Source organism: Corapipo altera, unplaced genomic scaffold (assembly GCF_003945725.1).
Source record: "Corapipo altera isolate COAL_440 unplaced genomic scaffold, ASM394572v1 59, whole genome shotgun sequence".
Classification (NCBI taxonomy): domain Eukaryota; kingdom Metazoa; phylum Chordata; class Aves; order Passeriformes; family Pipridae; genus Corapipo; species Corapipo altera.
The window spans coordinates 3,920,950-3,939,478 of NW_020884917.1; the positions used below are offsets into that span (position 1 = coordinate 3,920,950).

Sequence of the window (18,529 nt, forward strand, 5' to 3'; positions counted from 1 at the left end):
TCCTGTTAGCTTGTTAAGCCATTGTGCTGGCACCATAGTATTTTTTTATCAGGTGCCTCCAAACAGCAGGCAGCTTCTCCAGCAGCAGCCTAGCTCCTGCTGGGCTCTCTGCAGCCAGCTCACATCCCTGAAGGACTGTGACCACACACACACACAGAGGCTTCCCCATGTGTCATGGTCAGCGGCATTCTAGCCTTGTATTACACCACCTTCTCAGTGCCATTCCCTAATTAAGTGCAGAATTTGCCTTTTGTGGGCATATAGTAATTGCCCTCTGTCTACAGAAAGCACCTTTTGCTTCATCTTGCAGCAATGTTTATTGATTACTTCATTTATTCACAGGAGACAGAAGGTTTTCATTCCAAAAAGTCCTGTCCTAGAAACCCTTAAAAAAGGTAGCAAGGAAGTGAGTAAACCACTGTTTTTTCCCATTGAAAATGTTACGAATTCTTTCAGCAGATTCTAGATAACAAACCCTGGCAGACAAACTAAACTACTGGAAAAAAACCTGCTGCTTAGTATCATCAGTAAAGTCCTCTAGAAGGCAACCATCAACAGGCTTATGACAAGAGGACATCCAATGACAGTGCATACCCAGTGTATGTCTCCATGTTGGCATGAAGCTATTTCACATTCCCCAGCCGACCCTATGAGTGTAGAATGCTATTTCAGCATAACTAGAATCTAGAATCAGAATGTTAAGAGCTAACACTTCCAATTAAAACAAAATCAAGGACTGAGGCAACAAATCAGTATCTCTGGCACAGTTCAATATCTTTTTCTTCCAAAATTTTATTAGATTCAGCTTTTTAATGGTTTTAACAGCTCTGCCTAATAAACTTCAGTTACCCTTTGACAGCAGAAGAAAAGCTTGATTAGAGATTCTAATCTTCCTTCACTCTTTGCAATTTCATTTAAATAAAGTCTTAGATTTTCAGATACTTTAACACAATAGCACATGCTTGTGCTTTGGGTTGTGGTTTCTGGGTTGATGGCTGAACTACATCTAAGCAGCAGACATTTTCTTTATACACAGCAACTTCTGGGAGGATTGCTTTCTGCAGCATATCTCACCAACTGCTCACACACTGGCTCTGAGGCTGTATGCTATTTCATGCCAGTGACCCTTTGAGCCCTAACAAGTCTCTCAGCAAGGTTAAAGTGGACCAAAGGATGAAAGTAGTTTACAGCCCCAATATTCAAAACAAACTCTGGTTGAGTTAGCAGGGAAGAAGGCTCCTTGCAGTTACTAAACAGCTTTGTACTTTCCAGTGTTACCATCATCCAGAAAAAAACCCCCAAAGAAAATCTGGGTTTATGATCAGATTTACATCAGGCAGCTGCCTAATGCTGAACAGGATTGACCCTGTAAACCTGACAGGTCCATACACAGAGTATTAATGTGCTTAACCACTCTGACAGCAAGAACTGCTTGTAAATATTATCCTCTCTGGAACAGCTAAACAATATCCTGCAAGCCACTGAAATAACTGGGAGGTTTGTCACAGAGAGATGAAAAGGCCCATTGGGCTCTGTCTGGATCCTGTAATTCTGCATTAAATTTGCCCCTTAGACTCCAAATTCAATCTTTTCATGAAAATCCTTTCTTTGTATGGAGAATTAAAAAAAAAAATTGCTGCTAACGCCTTTTCTCTCTGCCTACGAGAGGCACCAACACATAGGATATATACAGAATAAACACTCTGACACATCCACAACGTCTTTGGAAGGCAGGAAACTTGTGTTAGGCAGCAGTTTATACTTCCAGGCTGTCTTCATTACAGCTTCAGAAACTCCTCACTCCTCTAACACGCTTTGGATGGGACAAGTGCATAGATGAGTAATGCTGACACGTGTGAGAGACAACTGTATCTTTCAGCTAAGCTGTATTTGAAGAGCAGCTCAAAGCATTAGTCATGCTGCCCTAGAGTCTGGACAAGGGAATCAAGTCAATGACCCTTTACACCATAAAAGAAGCAGCTAGGCAGTGAACAATGCCCATTCTTCTAAATGAATGCCTCAAATAACAGTTCAACCATGAATACCATTATTTCCAGAAGTGAGCTACAGACACTTTACTTTCAACCTTGGGTCCTACACTGAGCAGAAATGAGGCGACTGCAGAGATTTATAGTCTGATTTTAAATGTAGAAAAATACCTCTGCTACTTCAAATGTCCGTCAATCTTGCTGAATCACTAATAAAACATTTCACTACACAGAGGATTTTTGTAGTTATGATGCCATAGAAAGGCTAAAGCTGAGAAGAAAAGAAAATCTTCTCCTTTTATAGTATCTCCAGTCACTCAGTTAATACAGCCTCATTTGCACTCAGTGTTTCTCCTCTGTATCTTTTGGTAGATCTATGAGACCCAGCAGAAACTGCTTATCTCACCTTAGTAAACCCATGGGTTTGGGGTTTTTTTTGTTTGTTTTTGCTTTTGTTGTCTGTTTTTGTGGTTGCTTTATTTTAAATCTTTCTTTTTTAAAAATTCCCAACTGGCTTTTGCTGCCTACAGCATTTAATGTTTTGTTTTTCATTTAATGTTGTGTTGTTCTTTTCAGAACAGTAGGCTTTAAAAAGTCAACAGCCTCTCTCCAGTGAAGTGGGCGTGTGGGAACACTGACTGGAATCAAACTGCCACAGAATAATCAATGTAGGAAGAGATTTCCTGAAGTCATCTGACCCTTCTGTCAAAACAGGACCAACTTAGAGCAGGCTACTTAGGCCCCTGTCCAGTTCAGCTCTGAATATCTCAAAGGATGGAGATCCCATGAGCTCTCTGGGCAACTTGTTCTAAGGTTTTTCTACTGTCTTGAGAAAAAAAATATTCCTGAGGTCTAATCAGAATGTCTCTTGTTGCAACTTGTGTCTACATCCTGCTGTCATTTCATCATGTGCTGTGAGTAGAGTGTGCCTCCTACTTCCCATTAGGTAAAGTCATCAGTAACATTCCAAATATTACTTTCCTTAAGACTGAAAAAATAAATAAATCTAGCTGCATCTCTGCCAGTCCTCATATGTAAAGTCTGAAGGATAAAGAAAGCAGAGGCCAGACTCATCCTGAAAATGACAGTGGTAGCATGTTACAGCAAACTTGAGGTATGGCAAAGACTTCTGGGGAGAAGCAATATTTACAAAATCTGATCTCCAAGATTAATCGTCTGATCTCCAAGATTAACAGGTTAATTCATTACAGCAATTTAGTCATCACCAAAATAATTGTGAAGGATTTGGCCTGGTTCATACTGGATGCAAGACTTCTGAACATAAAGTCATTAAATACAACAGGAGGGGAAAGGGATGTCAACTAAATGCAGAAGTGCTGTCACTTCAGAAAATCATTAACTTCAGTGTGTACAGTGATATAATGCTTGTAGTTCTTAATAAATAAATCACATCTTATCAGCATCAGAGGCATTTTCACATGTGTCAGGTTTGATGGAAACCAGTGTACAATTCAACTCAAACACTTCAGCCAACACTGGGAAACTGTTCAGACATTGGTTCCCCTCTTCACCTCTGGAATCACAGTCCTAGTACAGTTGTAGTCTGCCAGACAAAAGGTCATAAACATGTTGGTACCTGAAATACAGTCCATTATACATTTTGTGAACTGAATTTTAACAATAATCCAGGGTTAGTTAGGTATTATGAGTAATACTGGTGCCTTTGCTAAGAGTATCAACATGTGGTCTAATTAACATGGTTTATACCTATGTTCACCATAAAGTCCTACCACATAGCCATAAGGGCAAAAGCTGCCTCAGTGTAAATAAAAATCAAACTGGTTGAGTTAAAAAGGGAAGTGTGTAAGAACAATATAGTTGCTTTCCATCAGACTTCACAGATGTTTGAATTTAAGCCTCATTTTAAAGTGGATATATTGAGGGGGGATATTGAGCATGCTTTCAGTATGGATGGAAACAAGCTTGTCTGAGAACTCAGCTAGCTAACCAGGAGAAAAAAAAGCCCAGATATTTAATGGAAGTGAAAAATACTTCTCAGGAGACTCAAGGATTAAAAATTAACAAAAGGTTCACAATTCTATTAAAGAAAGATTCTTATACGCATCTGTTGATATCTAACATACTGACCTACATCCATTTCCTCACCTGTATGAAAGCCTGAGAACAAAAGAGGTCCAAGTAATAATTATAGGAAAAAAATATTTAGAAAAGTTTGTAATATTATATAACTTTATTCCATCAGCAAAACTATGTTAAGGGAACATGATTATCCCATCAAGCTCCAAGAAACCAGAAAATGCAAACCTAAAAGATAACTGTGAAACATAAAGTCTGCTTCTTGACAAATATAAATTGCAATGCATCTTTCTTTTTTATCTGTCTCCAATCATAACCTTTTCCCAATATAACATTATTAATGTATTTGTGGATCCCCTGGATTTTGTGTGAAGTTAAGTACAGGCAATTCAAGATATACTCAACAAACAGACAGAAGAAAGGATGACATGATCGTCATGGGGTTTGCATGCATGACATGTACATACACACAACAAGAACATTCGTGCACACTGCACTCAAATGGCAGATTCCTGCAGGCACCAGTGTGTGTTGGGATGTTGAAAAACCTTCTGGCTTTCAGTCACCACCTGCTCTTCTCTATCACCTACTTACGGTTATTTCTACTGAAACAACCCACGAGTTATGCCACAAACATTCAAAATGACCTACAAATCCCCCAGTTGTAAATGTGTGCAAGTTCACCTCACAGTGATTTCCTCAGTCAAGTCTGCTGATTTTATACAGGTTATCTGAGGGTATGAGTTATTTCAGAGAGGGAGAGATTTTAAATACTGGTTACTTTTATAAAGGGTCATGCATTGTAAAACTACAATAATGTTCTCTCTTCAAATCTTTATCCCACCCCCCTTCTTCCCAGCAGTAAGGAAAGCAGAGCAGAAAACAAAAGGAAGATATTTCAAGAAAAGTAAGTTATTTTTCTCCATTACTCTGCCTGCTGGAAAATCCTTGGTTACTGAAAATCCAATAAGGAATAAAGCTGATAGCATCTATCAGCTGCAGTAGATACGAAACTTCACTACAGGACTACACATAGGCAGGTTCAGTGCAGGCTGCAGATCTAGCTTTGAAAAATTTTATGATCTCTTTCTTTCCCTCTGTATGTCTGACTGTTTGTCTGGCTGCTGTTCTGAGGCAAAGAAATCCTCCAGGCATGCTGGTGAATGGCAGTTGCTGAAATTTGCTGAAAATTGCTGAAAATTGCTGAATGAGAGACTGGGCACACAATTGCTCATCTCAGCTTAAGTTCCTCCCTCAGCTTGTATTCAAGTGATACAGATGCATGGACACAAGAAGAAGACTGGTACCTAGCTCCCAGCTTTCCTCCCACTGTGTCAACTTTCCAGCCAGCCACAGGAAACACAGCATCCTTTAGTTTAGGAATATGTGATTCCACATCTTTTTCATTTGTAGGTGGTTCAGAGACTTTATAATTTGTGCACTTACCCAAGAATTTATCAGTATTTTCAACCATGCATCAAAGCTTTGTAAAATGATACCTTGCTTTTGCACAGCAAATACACCACTTATATTTTCAGCTTATTTCTCATCTGTGTGTCCTAAACATTTCCCTCACATCTGAAAACCTGCAGGCTACAGCTCTCACTGCAACACAGAACATAGGCAGCTTGGTCAGTGCATCAGGAGTTCCCAGACAGAGATGCCAGATAAATGTCCGTGCTCTTATCTGAAAGAAAACAAAACAAACAAACCATCCAACAAAAAACCACAACCAAAACAACCACCAAATCCAATTTTACTCAATTTTGCATTATACTCCAAAGCAGCTGTCCAAAATGACATGCCTTACAGCAAATTAAGACGCTTAAAATGGCCAAGAAAAGAAACACAATGTAAATAACTTGTATCTAACCTATATTTGTGCAGTAGTTCACCCAGGCTTTGAGAGAAAGACTAATAGACAGGGATATCTCTATTACTTCAGTGGATCTGGCTTTCAGATTACCATAATCCACACCAGTAGATTAAAAATCCATAGCCACACCTTTGTTAACATCTCTCCCTGCAGAGTAACTCTCCTCTAGCCTTTTTACTCAGTAAGGTGTCTGAGACCCAGCAGCAGACATTGTTAAACAAAAGACCATCTTCAAGAAACAACTTGAGCCTCTGGCATCCTAACATTGTTTTAAAACATCAGATATTTTAAAAACACACCCATGAGCCACTAATTCTGCTGTATTTATCACGTTTCCCTGATGTCCTATTTTTGTGTCATCACAGAGGTATCACAAGAATTTTACAAAACAAGTTCCTTTGCTGCCCCAGCTCCACCTACTTATTTTGCCTTGTTCTTTGTAAGCTCTTGAAGGGCCATTTGGGATTTTATTCATGCTTCGAATAAGCAGTGAGTTCATGTTTTTCCCTGTACACCTTTTAAAATTTATTCAACATCTTAAGAAGGCTTATCCACACTAACAGTTGTCTCTCAGCTAATATTTGCGTTCTTTCTTCAACATGAGTAATTTCTTCTTTGTTCCAAACTAATCAGCATGGTTTAGTATGCCGATTTTCCTGAATGGACACATCAGTCAGAAACCTGGCCACTGCACTTTTCAGCATGACTAATACTTGCTATTAAGTCCTCTGCTTTGTCTCATCAGCTAATAGGAATTAATAGCAGATTACGGTCTATGACAACAACTTTCATTTGAGAATTTCTAACCCTTTCAGAAAACATTATTTCTTAGCACATACTTGAGAGGTAATACATTTGCACCCACATTTGAGATGACACATAAAGATGACCAACAGTAGTGCTATATAACAAAACTGAACAAGACATAAAAATAAAGGCTCAACTATCTTGAAATTGCAGGTACTAAAGATGGATCATCATTAAGAAATTAGAATCTGAACAATAAGAATTCACGCATTAACTAGTCTTGAAAAAGTTTCAGTATTATTTTAATGACCACCAGAACACAGGCTTCTTTTCTTGATGAAAGCACAATGTCATCCCAGAAACATGACTGTAAATTACTTCCTGGGTCATGGGGGCCAATACGCACAGCAATTGGTACATCTCATCCCAAGCGATTTAGATTTCTTACCTAATTAACATAATTCCTACTTCAAAAGTCTTCTACCTCAGAAGGTAGAAGTAAAACCTTTGATGCTGTCTCCCATGGCATTATCCTCGAGAAGCTGGAAGCCCGTGGCTTGGACAAGTACACTTGTTGCTGGATTAAAGACTGGCTGGATGCCTGGGCGCAGAGAGTGGTGGTGAATGGTGCCACATCCAGTTGGTTTGCGGTCACTAGTGGGGTTTCCTAAGGCTCAATATTGGAGCACATGCTGTTTAATATCTTTACTGATTATTTGGACAAGGGGACCAAGTGCACCCTCAGTCAGGTTTCAGATGGGTGAGAATATTGATCTGCTGGAGGGTAGGAAGGCTCTGCACAGGGATCTGGACAGGCTGGATTGATGGTCTGAGGCCAGTGGTATGAGGTTTAACACAGCCAAGGTTTGGGTTGTACACTTTGTCCACAACACCCCCATGCAGTGCTACAGGCTGGGGGAAGAATGGCTGCCTGGTGGAAAAGGACCTGGGGGTGCTGGTCCACAGCCGATTGAACATGAGCCAGCTTGTGCCCAGGGGTCCAAGAAGGCCAATAGCATCCTGGTCTGTATCAGAAACAGTAGCCAGTAGGACTAGGGAAGGAATTTGTCCCCCTGTACTCTGCAGTGGTGAGGCTGCATCCTGAGTACTGTGGGCAGCTCTGGGCCCCTCACTTCAAGAAAGACACTGAGGTGCTGAAGAATGTCCAGAGAAGGGCAGTGAAGTTGGTGAAGGATCTAAAGGGTAAGTCCTATGAGGAGCAGCTGAGGGAGCTGGGGTTGTTTAGCCTGAAGGAGGCTCAGGGGTGACCTTATTGCTCTTTACAACTACCTGAAAGGAGAGTGTAGCAAGGTAGGGCATAGCCTCAAGCTGCGGCAGGGAAGGTTCAAGTTGGACATCAAAAAGAACTTCTCCAAGGAAAGAGATGTCAAGCTATTAGAATGGCTGTCCAGGGAGGTGATGGAGCCAGGCATCCCCAAAGGGGATGGTGCCATGGTCTAGTTGAAGGTGGTGATTGGTCAAAGGTTGGACTCGATGATCTTGGAGGTCTTTTTCAACCTAAGCAATTCTATGATTCTGTTCTGTGATTCTATATCTCAGTTGCAATTCTACACAAAACCACGAGTTTGTTGTCCACACTCAAAATTTCCTCTCCCTATATTGTTATATAAACACCCAAAGAACTTCAACTCATGAGTACCAGAGATTATCAGAGATCCTAAAAATGTTTGATTATGCCTTCAACAAGAATTTGATTTTATATTAAAAATTGTGCAAGAAAAGATGCAGATCAGAATCACATGTCACCTGATACACGTGCTTTTAAAACACCTTAGAAGAAATTCAGTAAAAAGAAACATGGTGAAGCTATAAGCAATGCTAACTGATACACAGATGGAGATCAAGAGCTTCTTATCTCCATCTTCGCTAATCCTGGAACATGGGAGAAGACAACAAAATTGAACAAAGGTAAATGCAAAATGGAGGAAAGCAAAAAATTTTTTTTCTTGCAAGGCCTAATTAAAGAGGGAAATTTGACCCTGTGGGGATAGAGAAAACATACAATTGACAAACTCAAAATTATTTGCCTGCTGCAACGACTTGCAGTCATCAAGCATCCCACTTAAAACATGGACACAAGTTTTTCCAACAGCTGCCCCTTTACACACATCCAGTGCACAGTGAGAAAGGACAGCTAGTGAAAACATTAGGGCCTGTCACAATGTGGATAAACAGTAAAGGAAAGAAAACGGAGCACAGAAAACCAAACCAAATCCTTTCCTCTTCATGTCCCGTCAGGCAGTGCTCCAGACATACCAAATCTGACCTGGAGGATTTCATGCCCATGCACTGCAGGCTTCTTATAGCTTCCAAGGTCTTAGGTATTGGACTAGCTGCGTACTGGAGAGGACTCACCCTGGCAGCATTCCTGCTCCTTTTTTTTTTTCCTGATTAAGAAGTGTACTTTTTTAAAATTAAGATTGTGCCAAGTATAAACAGTACTTTCACTAAAGAATAGTCAAACACACACACAAAAATGGGTAGAACACAACGTTCCCTTTTTTAATCCATTAGCAGGCCTTTAGTGTACCCACTGAGACTTAAATCAATGTGTACAAAATTGGCAATAACAAATCAAACTGACAAATGCTGGGAGAGAGGACAGAAATAATCTATTTTGTGAAGCAACAACAAAGCAAATCTTTTTGCAACTTCTGAACTGATACGTGCAGGAAGGCTGAGTCATATAGCCTAAACTACCTCTAGTAATTTATCTGGTGTTCACCCACAATCAGATTCATACTCTATCACAGTGGGTAACTCCTAGAAGGAAGGAAGCAGGAGGTGCTTCATTCAGCAGTCTATCACATTCACCTCTGAAGTGTACTCCACAGGTCTAATTCCTTCCTTCCTTCCCCCTTCAACAAAACTAAATATCTGTCTGCAGACCCTCTGTGTAATGTCAGGAACTGCACTGTTTTTCATTCACCTGACCAGATGCAGGAGGGAGTATCTAAGAATGGAAAAGGCCAAAGCAAGAATGATTATACTAGTGCAATGTGCTGAACAGTTGCTGATCTCTCCATAATTTACTAAACCACAGAAGGGAGTAATATGATGTGCAGATATTACTGTGGCTATTATGTGACTGTAAAAAGAGACATTCATAAAGCAAAAGTAGCTAGGAAATACCAGACACGTATTGAACCCATTAACGAATAAATGGCTTGTGTAATGGTCATCTTGATGTTGCTGAGAGAAAAATCACTCCAGTTCACATCTGTTATACTTTTTATTTCTTCACTTCAATTCTGTGCTGCACTGCAAGTCTGCCAATTAAACCACTCCAAATCTACATTTAAGAGTTCATACAGGATCAGATGCCCAGTAAGGTTAAATTTGACCCAAGTGTTTTCTTTGAAACAATATGTGCAAAGAAACTAGGGCAACAGGGAGAAGCCCAAAATTGATGCAACTGACCTGCAAAGTGGCGATTAGACTGTTGCCAGTGATACCTAGGGATGGCTCATGATTGGTGCTGCCTAATTAGAGTCCATGAGAGGGCAAGACATTGACAACATTTTAACAGAAACTGCAAATGGTAGCATTAACCCTGGCTTTTGTTCTGTTCCACTCTGCTTTAAATCTGCAGAACTGCACATTTAGACTACCAGAATAGGAAAAAACCTGATGGATGAGCAGTTACAGAATTATTTTACTTCATAATTTAAAAGATGCCCACTTTTTTTAAATGTTACCTCTTTCCTGTTTAAATCCATTGCAGCTATGCCTACAGCAATGCATCATGTGTGAAGTTACTAGAAATTTAAGCATGTCTGCACTGGTAAAAGAGGACTAAAGATGACAGTATCAGGACCTCCACAACTTCCAGGTCAGATCACTCACATTCCACTCTTCAGTGCACTGAACAGGACACCTGCCCAAGCCACGCTGCCTGTATAGGCACACAGCCTTTCCATGCTTCAAGTGCCTGGTACTCTGCCAGGGATACATTTGATATATAGGTTCTTGCATACTCTCATATACTACCTGGATTCGTCACAAGATGCAAAAAAGCAGTGGCTGCCAATGCCTCAGCAATAGGTGCAGAGTTGCTGCCTGACACAGCACTCAGCATTGATTGTTTCAGAGTGGCAGGGCCAGTGTGCTGAACATCCTCCTCAGTGACAAGGACTGCATTCCAGGGAAGTGCTGTGCTGGTCTGTGCTGACCCCTTGCCCTGCACTGCATTTGCACCACACAAGCTGCTCTTTTCCCTTCTCCCCTAGATGTGCAGTCCTTGAAGATGTATGTGAAATATGCCAGAGGACTTATGCAGAAAAAACACTGAAGAGTATTTTGGGCGCATTTCTTGCATCAAGTCTTTTCCAATCCACTCTGATTTTTGATGCCAAGCCTAATTTTAGGTACTTGCACTTGAAATTCCATTATGATGATCAAATACACTACACCTCCGTCTTTCGTACGGACAGATCAGGAAATTATGAAGACTGTAAAATTAAGTAACATTTAAAATGTTAACAGCTGTGTGCTGGAAAGCAGAGACATTCCTCACGGGTTGGAACAATAAAAATGCACATACCTATATGTTGGAAGTTATAGGCTGCTGCTCAGGAAATCAATGCTGGTGTTCACAAAAAAAATTGATTGTACCTCCCCTGCTCAGTTTGTGCTTGTTGGATAATAAATTATGAAGACCTACCTCTCGTAAAGAGTCTAAATCTATGAATGGGTGGCGATAGGAGTTTCAACCACGCTAAGCTGAAAAGTCAATATCAAGATAGGGAAAAAAGCCACCAGGAGCATGGACCTGGATAATTTCTTACTTTAGCTATTGACATATCTGGAATCTGTCATAATGAAAATGCAAGTGACCCTACTTGCCAAGTCTATTCTGTTTTGAAAGATTCTGTCAACTTGAAAGAAAATAATCAAACATTTCCAGTAAAGTCAGCGGAGTTTCAGCACATGCTCTGCACCTTTACTGAATCAGGACTGTAAATGCAAACATTATTGGACTGCACTCAGAACAGTGTTTCATTGCAAACGAGTTTTCTTAGTATTTAAAGAAAATCTCAACCATCCCAATTAAATATGTGAGTAGAGGAAATAAAAGGAAGGAAAAGTGTATTATTTATAACACAGTGACTATAGTTATGCTGCAGTCAGAGGACCAATTACACCCTGGTTATGCTTTCCAACTCCACTAATTCATATAAATGGAGTGCTTGCTATATGACAGGGTAATTGCAGTGTAAATACAATAGTCTTTATATAACTGGATACTGAAAAAGTGTCAGTGTTACTGAGGTGGCAATAAGAATTAATTTGGACGTGTCATTAACCTTCAAATTCTTTGAATCAGTGATAATTAGATATAGAAAAGCATAACCAGAAATGTAATTACACTGAACTAAGGGCTCAACTGCACAAGTATTAAGAGGCTGCTCATGGGAGCAAGTATGCTTGAACATAAACTGAGGATCACCAAATCAAGCTGTAAAACACTACCATGGTTTTATAATGATGCAATATGGAAGTGAAAAACTTAATTAAGGACATTTTTCAGCTGTAAGAAATGTGCTGAGGGTTGTTGTGCACACCAAAAATAATTCCCTTGTATTTTGTACTGGGGGATCCTGGATTCTGCCAGGAAACCCGCCTTTCCCTCCTAGTGCATGTTAGCTGTAGTTCCTGTAGTGGCTAGTGGATCCATTCTCTAGAACATTTCAACACAAGTGTACAATGAATGCAGACAGGACTTTGTAACATGAAAGTGCTAAAGTTTCCTATGCACATAAAATCTTTGCCAATTCCCTACTGAGAGGTACTACTAAACTTCTTTGTTCTAACTCTGATCAGCTTACTGTGAGCTATGACACCTTCTTAACTCTGGATACCATAATTTTCTTTTGTGCACAATGACCAAATTGCTCCTTGAATGCTTAAAGAAAACAAATGACATACATAACTTTCTGTTAAAATGGTGAAGCAACTCCTCAGTCAGTGTAAAAGTTTCTTTAAATTCGAAGACTCATGTGCTCATGTTATACCACTTCATGATGTTAGCCTACACCAGTGGCAACGTGAGCACATAAGGCAGGCATGTAGTGGACAGCACTGCTGCTATTGTGAAAGAAATCCCATACCAGGAGAAAACAAAAAATGGGCAGATATTTCCAAAAGATGAGAAGCCTACACAGGTCACTTTCCATCCACAGTTTATGGATCAGCTACTATTATCATTCATCTCAAATGCATAATCAGTGGAATCCACTCTCTTTCAGTAATTGTTTTTTAGGATACATATTTTGTTAGGTGCCCTTTAACTCTGTATTCTGGCAGAGAGCACTTCGTATTTGACTGCTGGAATCTACGCTTCCTTCCAGGTGAGTGAGTATTTCCAATCATTTCCCCTGCTCATTTTGGCTTGATTTTTTTCATTCCTAAATGACGTAATCTCCTTTGCAGGTAATAGGGGGAGACATATACAGGGATGGATAGAATATAGGAACAATGCTGTTCCTTGCCTTGTATTTGAAGGCAGCTGCAGCTGAGGGAGCCCTGGCTACCTCTCATCTCAAGATAAGGAAAGAGGATTCTCTAGCTTACTCATGACAAATACTCAGTCACCTAAACATACCCATATCTTCCAGAGAAGTGCTGCTTCCCTCCCTGGAAATGCTGAGCCTTCCAAGGTACACCACTTACACTTGTTAAAGATGTACCTGGTTTGCATTCTTTGCTGTGATTAATTGCAGCAGCCTGATGTTGTGTTTTCCATAAACTCTTTTTTTAACCTCAGTTGCTGAACAGTGCAGAAGCCTCTAGAATCTTCTGCTCCCTCTTTATTCACTATTTCTTGAAGTACAATTATTCCTACACTCTCAAAATCAGACTGTTACAATGTATTCTGTAGCAATGTCCCAGAAACAAGGACAGTTTTAAAACTCACCTATCACAGAATCAGTCATGAAGTGAAAAAGAAGACACAGATGAGATTTTTTAAATCCAGCCTTCAAAATAGGAGAGATGCACGCTCTCATAAAATCCCATCTTGCAGCACATACATTGAAATGAGGCAGAATGCTTCACTCCTTGGCAGCCCACGCTCTGACGTGACAGCACATAATGCAAATATTTATAGCAGGAAGTCCTCAGGAATGATCAGTCACCACCAAATGGCAGCAGCTTATCAAGCACTAATTCCTGACATGGGAAACCCAGCTGAGGCAGCACTTCCACAAAAACACAACACAGAGAAGGTCTCTTTCAATAATTAGCTCCAATTTACATAGCTTTCCCCATGATGCTAAGTGTATTTGATGAGTGCCACCATGATCTATGAGACAGGAACTATGGCATGAAAGCTCCAGAGGTTTAATCAGCTGAGGTTCTTTGCATCAAATACACAGTGCGTGAACGCTCCCAATTTAGTGAAGACATTTGTCCTGAGGCTAAAGCATTGATTCTCCACTTACTGTCTTTTAATTGTGATGTATCCAATTTATCTTTTTAGGCTATAAACTCTTAGGGGAAAAGGTTCTTCTTCTTCACTCTGCATGGTGTTCTCATGCCAGCTTTATTTTACTGCAAGTAAACCACGTTCAGGTTAAATAATTTTCATATTAGCTGGATAACACTTTTCTATTGCTAGAATTAATTGCTGTAACATGTATTTTTTCCTACAACAATGTCTGATGTAAGGATGAATCAGTGGTGACAACATTATGAATAAATGAAGAGTAACAAATAGAGGAACATTCCAGATGTTATAAAAATGTCCTTTTCGACTCAGAAAACTGTTTGTTCATCCATGCCATGGTAATTTTTATGCTTTAGTAGTATGAACTCCTGCACACAAGCACTGCTTTCTACTAGTTCAGAAAAAAGGAAGCCATCCAGGATGTTTCTTTTTTTTTTTCCCCTCCAGAATTGCAGGTGCTCTGTTTTACTGCCATTACCCCCAGGCCCATCTGCTGCCCCAAATTCACATTTACACTCCTGCCATGTATGAATTGGCCAAAGTGCACAGCCCTTCGTTCCCAGATATTCAAGCTTGATGATTCACAGGCGATAAAATGTGACAGGACTTTTCACCAACAAACGAACTGCAGGGCATCCTAATCAGTAGGCAAGGCAGCTCTAATAACTGGGTTACAGCGTAAGGAAATAAACTCAAATGGAGCAGAACATTCATAAGACAAGAAACGCTAGATGCTACTCAGCCTAAAGCACCACTGGTGCTATACAAAGACATCCAACTAACACAGCAACTTTTTTTCCCCCTTTGGAAGCAGGATTCCTTTCAACTGCCAGTTAAAGACGGTCTCAGCAGCACGTGAACAAGAATGGCAACCGCTTACAGCCCCCAGCATGACCACTTCAGGCTTCTTTTCCCTTTCCAGTTGCAGCAAACTGCAGTCAGACAGACAATGGAGTGTTTTGTTGTGGTGGTGGTTTTAATTTGCAGAGTTAGGATACTGCTGGTTTTCAGTGTTTTCAGGTCTGGTTGACAGGCAGGACAGGACACACACCAAGCCGCCCACATGCCAGCTGCTGTCCCTGCCGCAGGAGGTGCCACACGCTCAGAGGCTCATACAGAACCCACTTGGGTGGCTCTGGCATCAGCTGCAGATGAATTTGTGCTAACAGTGAAAAACACTGTCCCCAGAAGGGCATCTGTCCCCAAATGTTGCTTCTCAAAGGACACCTGCTCTGGATCTTTTTCCTAAGCTGTGCCAAATGAAAAGGTTTGCTTGTGTCAAATACACAGAGCCTCGTTCCCTCTGTTCCCCTGCTGACAGCCTAAGCTCAAAGTGAATTTGTGATGCTGTCACTACAATGGCAAAACTCTCTTTGGTTCAAGGCAATCATCTTTTCAAAAAACTTGAGCCTCTACATCCACAGCAGGATCCCTAATGAGATTTTCTCCCAGCAAAATTATTTTTTCTAACACACTTGGGTCCCTCAGTCACTGCTAAAACTCCTACTGACTGCAATACAGGGTAAATTTCTAAGCACAGACCACAGGATCCCTTCTTCCAGCAGACAGGATGTGCAGAAACCTGTCCCAGGATCTGAAGACAGTTTCCTCTGAGCAGCAGAGCCCCTTTCTCCATCCAGCCCACAGCAGTTGGAAGACCATGGCTTTTGCATGCAAAATGTAAATGACATGCCTGGGAGACTGAGGCATTGCTCTGAATCACTGGAGCAATGAAAACAGCTGAGGAATTTGATGCATCCTATTCCATCAAGAAGGGCCCTGTGTGCCAAGTCTCACTAGGATAAGAAGTGTCAGGAACCTCAGATGAGCTATGGGTATGGCACTAGACTATCACGGCCCTTAACTGATCATACAGAAGAATAGGGGAAAATAAAACAAAGTACTTCTTCCCTACTCAGTTGTGCTCAGATTATGATGCAAGACAGGAAAAAAAAAAAAAGAGATGGGCCTGCCCCCCTCAGTATACTTCACTGTGGAGGCACTGAAAAGAGATGGGAAGGGACCCAGCAACATGGATAAGAAAAGCTATAGATAGAAAAACTCTCTGACTGAAGATGGATGAGCATAGCAAAATACAAACTAGAGTATCTGCTGGTTCTTTTGGGCAACAGTTTTCTGATCATTGCTCCAAGTCAGTATCTAGAAAAAATATGCTTTAAAATGAAGTTAATTTTGGTATTTCTTGAACACTTTCTCCCTCTCTCCTTCCACCAAAACCAAAAGTCCATTACTGAAATTAGTGAAATCACAGCCAAAAGGTGAGTACAGTTCTAAAGGTAATGTCTGCACTTTGCACAGTGTTACCCAAGCCTCAGCAGCAAGAACCAAGAAAAGGTTAGGCCTGGGCGTATCCCTTGTTATCCCCTTCCCCATCTGTGCAGTAACACCACTTGCCAATGGTACAGGGTGCTGTTAAACATTCAAATACTTTAGTAAGGGTTGGGCATGTACTGCAGAGAGCCAGATGGAGAAAGCCATCTGATGGTGTCAGCTGGGACTGGAGTTTGGAGGATCACACTTAGCTGAAAGCCTTCACACAGGCAGGAATCAGCCAAATATTTTTCTCTAAACTCTAAAGGAGTTTTCAAATCTATAACACTTTCCCCCACCTCTTTGCACTCATACAGAAGGGTCCATCCAGGTTCATACTGCATAACCTTTGTTGCCATTCCTTTCTTTTGTTGTCTTCATGTTTGCCTTACAATGCACAAAATAAGTCATGCAGCAAAACAACAGAGAAAAAGATGCTGCACCTACAACACTGCTGGCCTCTCTGGTCTGCAAAAAACCACACCAACTATTTTTGCAACCCAGAAAGGCAGGGAAAATTAGAAGATGATAGAAAAAGAATGCTATTTCCAGGGACACTGGTTTGACCCTCAAACAGAAAACTGTTCTCTGATACCACTTTTAATTGTATTTTATTTTTCAGTCATACACAGTATACTCAACTAAAGGTCATAATAGGTGGTTCTCATCTGATTTCTATGAAGACCATGAGTACTGCATGAAGAGAATTTTTTTTTAAACACAAGTCTTGCTCAGCTGCAAGAGAATGGTTGCTTTATTTCCCTAGACATACGTATGTAAAGGCCTCAACTGAAGAACTTGGAGAGATTACATATTTGCATATTACAAAGGCACAGGTCCTCAGACATTCTTCTACTAACTCCATACATACTGCTGATACTTAATAACGAAAGAGTGACCCTTCCATACTAGACTTGAAAAATTTGCTTAAATTGTTCCCACTCAGGTCTAAGACATGGATGTGAATAAAGCAAAAAAAATTATTCTAATCTCTAACCTACTGGTATTTATTGTGTTGGTTGACTGGCTTACCTTTCAGAGAAGACTGGGACTAAATCAGTGGCATAGACTGTCTCCCCAAATTAATAACTACTGGGAAATTAACAGCAAGTCCTGAGTCAACAATACATGACTCAATACAGGCTAAAAAGAACTTTTTCAGCATCCCACACAATGAAGATATCCAAGGCCAGATCATAATGTTCCTCTGAAGACAGCTGAAGGAAACTCTCCAGGCTCTAAAACTGATGAATGGCTTCACCGTGAGCACATCAGACAGGCACAACAAGACATGAGTGCCTTTTATTCCTAAAGAATGTGCCAGCAGCCCCTACCCAGCATCCAGTTTGCAGCTATTGTGTGCATCCAAAGAAGGCAAAGAGAAACCACCAAAGTCTTTTCATGGCTCAGTGGTGAAGAAACTAATCCTTCCCTAGCCCTGGTGGAACCAGATGCTGCCAACACACAGCGTGGGAGACTTTTCAGTTCTAGAAATATTAAGATTAAAAAAATCCTAAAACAAAAAACCAGCCAACCAACCATCCAAAAAACCACCACCACCAGCAAACAAAGCAACAACAACAAAAAAAAACCCACACCAAAACAGAAGTTAAAAATTTAAGCTTTAGTGATGTCCACTGAAATCTAAATACACCCCTAGGTGTGAGCACCTCAGCTCATGCAGGTCTCTGCCAAGCCTGGCAGGCAGTGAAATGCTGTCAGCAAGGCCAGACAAGCTTTGGAGGTCATCAAGTCTCTCTGCAGGCTTCTAAAAAATGTTTCACTCTCAGGTGATGAAATTTTCCAACATCAGGCAAGATATACAGCTTTTTAGATCCATCTGAGCCACAGAGCTTTGCTAAGCTTTAGCAAATCAAAATTTGTCAAAGAAGCCTCAATCTGTCAAAAATGATGTCCAGTCTTTTGATAGATCGGTCCTGGGTGCCCGCTTCTTACCACTGATGGGAGTGTGTCACAGTGCAGCTGCTCCTGGAACTCAGGGACACTGCTGTGAGAATGCTTGTGGCTTGATTTTGAAAAAAGCACCTTAAAACAGGAAAA

General features: G+C 40.7%; 1 protein-coding gene across 11 annotated transcripts in view; it reads right to left on the bottom strand.

The window, feature by feature from the left end:
* Positions 1-18,529, bottom strand: part of HECW1 (HECT, C2 and WW domain containing E3 ubiquitin protein ligase 1) — a 256,737-nt gene that overhangs the window by 107,055 nt on the left and 131,153 nt on the right. The gene's annotated exons all lie outside the window — the stretch shown is intronic.